Here is a 6,000-nt window from a genome sequence, read left to right on the forward strand (position 1 = left end):
TCCTGAACACCGGTGGCCTGCCTGGAGGAGGAGTGCGGTGGGTCACTTGGTCTCTGAGCCACCACTCCTGAACACCCGGGGGGCTACCCCGAGGAGGAGGAGGAGGAAGAGGGCGGATCACTTGGACTTGGAGTGACTGCCTAGGGCTACGGGTGGTTGGTGGGAGGAGGAGACGCAAAGTGAGTTGCTTGGACTCCTAGTGACTGCGTCAGAAACCAGGCCGCTGTCCGGAGGAGGAGGTGTGTGGCGGGTCTCTGGGTATCGGAGCTATTGTACGGGACTCCAGGTGGCAGTTCAGAGGAGAGGCCGCAAGGCCAGACGATTAGGTGCATAGCAGGGTCCCAGGAGCTAGGTGGCTTCTTGCTGGAAGAGCCACACAGAGACATGCCTAGGGGCGGAGCGAAGGTTCCAGGACTGCGGGCACATTCTCTGGGAGAGGCAGCCTAAGGAGACTTCCTGCGAAGGGTGAGGCTCCCAGGCCCAGGAGGTAGGTCCGGGCCCCTGGGAACGTTGCAGAGGAAGACAGCCCAGCCCAGGTGGTAGTTTTCGATTGAGGGGAACCTCTAGGAGGGGAACTGACCAGCGAGACCTCCCCACCGAGTGAGTCTTCCCTGCTGGGTGAGGTTTTCCCACAAGGACGGTAAAACCAGAGACACAGGCACAAACAGGCCTTGCCTCAGCCTGCAGCCTAGTTCCCCGTTGGAAGACCATTGGTCAACAAGTGGAGGCACTTCTGCCCACTATCAGGGAATATACCCCACCTGAGGGTCACCAACCCTAGAGAGGCAGCTTCCTTGTGGAGCACCGCATTATCAGCTTCCTCCAAGACTGCAGGCTACTGAAGGATAAGAGGGGACATACTAGCAATCTTCAGGGACATTATAAGTCGATAGAGGAAATCTGCAATATCATAATGACCCACTGATTCCTGAACAATATGAGAAAACAAGGGAAGGAAATGCCCCCAACAAATCTAGATGTTACATCAATAAAATCCAACGACAGCATGGCAGAAGAAATGACAGAAAGGGAGTTCAGAGTGTACATAATTAAAATGATCAGAGAAGCAAACGATGAGATGAAAGAGCAAATGCAGTCATTGAATGATGAGATGAAAGAGCAAATGCAGGCATTGAATGATCGCACCAATCGACAGTTAACAGAGCAAATTCAGGAAGCAAAAGATCATTTCAATAAAGAGTTAGAGATATTGAAAAAAAACCAAACAGAAATCCTTGAAATGAAGGAAACAATAAACCAAATTAAGTATTCCATAGAAAGCATAACCAATAGGATAGAACACCTGGAAGACAGAACTTTAGATATTGAAGACAAAATATTTAACCTCGAAAACAAAGTTGAACAAACAGAGAAGATGGAAAGAAATCATGAACAGAATCTGCAAGAACTATGGGATATCATGAAAAGGCCAAATTTGAGAATTATTGGGATTGAGGAAGGCTTAGAGAAATAAACCAAAGCTATGAACAATCTATTCATTAAATAATATCAGAAAATTTCCCAAATCTGAAGAATGAAATGGAAAATCAAGTCCAAGAGGCTTATAGGACTCCAAATACACAAAATTACAACAGACCCATACCAAAGCACATTATAATGAAAATACTGAACATAAAAAAATAAAGACAGAATTTTAAAGGCTGTGAGAGAAAAGAACCAAATTATATTCAGGGGGAAACCAATACAGATATCAGCAGGTTTTTCAATCCAGACCCTAAAAGCTAGAAGGGCCTGGAACAACATTTTTCAAGCTCTGAAAGAAAATGGATACCAACCAAGAATCTTATACCCAGCAAAACTTACCTTCAAATTTGACGCTGAAATAAAATCATTCCATGACAAACAAAAGCTAAAAGAATTTACAAAAAGAAAGCCAGCATTACAGAACATTCTCAGCAAAATATTTCATGAGGAAGAGATAAAAAACAAGAAGCAAATCAGCAAAGGGAGGAATTATCCTAAAGGAACTGTCAAATAAAGGAGGAACCAAGATGTGTCAAAAAAGAAATAAATCAATAAATAAAATTTTAAAAATGAACCAAATGACTGGGAATAAAATCATATCTCAATAATAACCCTGAATGTTAATGGCCTGAATTCATCAATCAAAAGACATAGACTGGCAGATTGGATTAAAAAGAAAGATCCAACAATATGTTGCCTGCAAGAGACTCACCTCATAGAAAGAGATACCCATAGACTAAAGGTGAAAGGATGGGGAAAAACATACCATGCACATGGACTCAGCAAAAAAGCTGGAGTATCCCGTCGCGTTCCCTTCTGCCCGCAGAGAGAGATACGACACACTGGTTGTTTGTCAGAGCTCTTTATTGTTCCTCTTCTTCCTCTTTCTCCTTTCTCCTCTACCCTCTTACAAGGAAGTCATGGCCATTATATATGAATCATGAGCCAATCAGGTTACAGAGCATGTGGGGAGAGCATGATAACAATGTAATACAATAAGGGCAACAAGAGGGCACGCAGCGAGCATGAGTCACCTTGTCCAATCAGAGCAGTCCATTCTGGCACTGGCTTAGTGCCGGGCCAACTTCCTTAAGCAGTGTTAGCTGTTTGTTGCAAACCAGGGGCCCCGGCTCAGTGCCAGACTAGGGTGGGGTCCTCGATGTTGCAAACTGGGCCGCCCCGGCTCAGTGCCAGACTAGGGTGGGGTCCTCGATGTTGCAAACTGGGCCGCCCCGGCTCAGTGCCAGACTAGGGTGGGGTCCGCGGTACCCCGACAGCTCCCCCTTTCTTTTATTAAAAGAAAAGGCCTGAGACCGTGCCTGTCTTAGGTTGAGGGGTCCGCACATGTCCTTACCCATCATCAAAGACTGTAGAGCATGCTACAGCTTCTCTCTTAGGTTGGTACATGGCCACCTCCTTCATTACCCGTCGTTGACTACCGGTCTAGCATATTTGCCATATATGGGGGGAGGCCTCTAGCCTTAATGGCAGTCAGGACCAGGAAGGAATAGATGTAAGGTGTTGGACAAGGTAATGGCAGGAAAACGTTGTTGAAAGGTATGTAAAGGGGTGGCAGTAGTAGTGGTAGGAAAGCTGGAGCTTCTTCTGTGGCTGGAGAAAAGAAGAGGTAAGGCCGTACCTATGGGAGAGACTGAAGCTGGAAAATAGTTATCAAAGAAGATTAAACTTTGTGTTGGTGAATTATCATCATGGCTTGAACAGTGTCAAGTCTAAGTCTTATGAATTGGACTAGTTTATTCAAAATACAAGGTCCAAAGATTAGAATCAAGAGTAAGATGATAAGGGGGCCAGCTATGGTGGATAGGAGGGTGGTGAACCAAGGAGATTTATTAAACCAATGTTCAAACCATCCTTGTTGGGATTCAAATTCTCTTTGTCTCTTAGCTAATCTCTCAGTGACCTTTTCCATGGTTTCTCTGACTACTCCAGTATGGTCTGCATAGAAGCAACATTGTTCCTTTAGTGCTACACAAAGGCCCCCTTCACGTAAGAAAAGTAAATCCAAGCCTCTTCTGTTTTGTAAAACAACCTCTGAGAGGGAAGTGAGAGATTTTTCTAAGGCTGAAATAGATTTTGCCATAGCAGTTAGGTCCTCGTTCATGGCGGCCTGTAGATATAAGTATTGATTTCCTTGTATCATTGCAGCTGTTCCCGTACCGATTCCTGCAGCAATTCCCCCTACTCCTAGCAACAGAGCTATGGTCAGGCTAATGGGTTCCCTGGGATACCTCTTTTGACCTTCTAGGTGACTCAGAACATACTCTGATTGTAGATAGGATATTCTAGGCCATAGTTGAACTAACACACAGAAATCAGTTGTAACATTTAAAACGGCAGTGGACACACAAGGGGTTAGTCCCGTATTACAAGCCCAATAAGTTCCATTTGGGCCCCACAGATAACTATTTCCTTTACCTTCACCTAAAATAAAATTAATACTGCACAAATGTGAGTGTGAAGGGGGTATGTTTCCTATACAGGTTCCTTGTCCAGAGACCTCAGTGATAGTAAGCTTGGAGCCGGGTAAAGTGGCACATTTCGGATCAGGATTACTACTATTAGTCCAATTGGTAACTAGGGCAATTCCTTCATAATAAGGGGGGTTGGAGGTAAGACATAGCCAGCATTCTTTGGTTCAGTTAGGATCTGTATGATTGAGAACATAGAAAGCGCCTTTGACCAGGTTAAGTAAATGATCCCCAGTACCAGGAGTGGTAGGCGTGGTTTCGAGTGAAATATCAGTGCTTGGAGACTTAGAAGGAGTGACAGTTGGGGTAACCTGTTGTTTAGGTAAATGAAGTATCGATTGAAAAGGGGGCTTTTGATTTTTTAGTACTGTATTAGGGCCTACAGGCTACCGGGATTGTTTCTTGTCGTAGTTTGATAGTAAACCAAAGGCCAAAATCATATCCAGGAGCATAATACCAGAGACCCCAAGTTCTTCCTTTAAGCCAGTTAGGCAAATTATTTTTGTTTTTTCCTTGATTAGTAAAGGAAATCCTTAGTGGATTGCAGAGAGGATTAAAGCCACAAGTAGTCTGTGATAATTTGGAGGTGTAACAATTATCTTTCCCAGGAGGGGTAAAATTACGGTGTACCACAATCCAATCCCAGCTGGACAAAGGGTTCCAATATGCGTCCCCTGTAGTTTCACACCCCCAGACAGCGCAGTACAGGGACTCAGGCCCCCCACATATTCTCTTTTGTTGGGGGCTTCGGCCATCTTTGGGACACACATAAAAGTCTGTGTTTCCAAGAAAGCATCGTCGCTGTGGGTCCCGACACCCCCTATAATCTCCCATATAATTACGGGGGTAGTCTCCTATCCCTGGACCCTGCAAAGGGATATTATTGGGATTATCTACCTCTGGCAAATCCCAGGTGTCCAATCCAATGGCTAGTTGACATATGTCTGGGTGTAGAGTTGGCCACCATGTTCCGGGGGCATGTATACCTCCCACTGACCAGACTACATCACCAGCCTGGGAATAAATTTGCCATGTAAGTGACGTAGGGATGTGGGGACTAGTTCCTGATATCAGGAAGGGGAGTAGTAAATGTAGGATTACCCCCAGGAAAAGTATCGGAGGTGTCATCTTCAATGGTTTGTTTGGCGGGGGTTTGTGCAGGCACTGTGGTAACTCGTGTCAGTCGTTCTGGAACCCACACTGGAACCTGTTGATCCTGTGGAAAAACACAAACAGACCCTCGGACCCAAGGAGGACAGGGTCTGGACATTTCCATTGCCCAGTGAGGACATCTTTCCACTTAACCCATTGTTGAGAGGTGGAATTAGGAGAACTATGACGGTCAGCAGCTGATCGTCCGTTGTCATCCAAAGTTAAAAAAATTAAAATGAAAAGAACTACATTAAGTTTATCCCTGGGGGATCTATAGGAGACCCCAATCCCCCCTTTTTGTTTTAACAAATGATTTTTGAGAGTAAGGTGGGCGCGTTCAATGACACCTTGGCCTTGAGGGTTGTAGGGAATTCCAGTCACCAATCGTATGTCAAATGTGTCAGCAAAATGTTTAAAACTTTTAGAGGTATAAGCAGGTCCATTGTCTGTCTTAATAATTTTTGGAATGCCCCAACAAGCAAATGTCTGTAAACAATGTTGAATAACATTGTTTACTTTCTCTCCGGTTAAGGGAGAGGCCATAATAACTCCTGAATATGTGTCAATAGACACATGGACATACTTTAGATTTCCGAATTCAGGGACATGGGTGACATCCATTTGCCAAATATGATTAGGTAAAAGGCCACGTGGATTTACTCCAAGTGATTGAACTGGAATAAGGGGCGCACAGTTTTGGCAATCTTTGACTATTTGTCTGGCAACATCTTTTGTAATAGGAAATTTTCTGCATAGGGTAGTGGAGTTTACATGAAACTTATCATGGAAAAGTTTGGCCTGTTCTGTAACTGAGAAAATATAAATTGCTTTAGTAGCTATGTCGACTAAGTTATTGCCTTCTGTTAAAGGTCCA

The sequence above is a fragment of the Sciurus carolinensis genome, unplaced genomic scaffold, assembly GCF_902686445.1.
Source record: "Sciurus carolinensis unplaced genomic scaffold, mSciCar1.2, whole genome shotgun sequence".
NCBI lineage: Eukaryota > Metazoa > Chordata > Mammalia > Rodentia > Sciuridae > Sciurus > Sciurus carolinensis.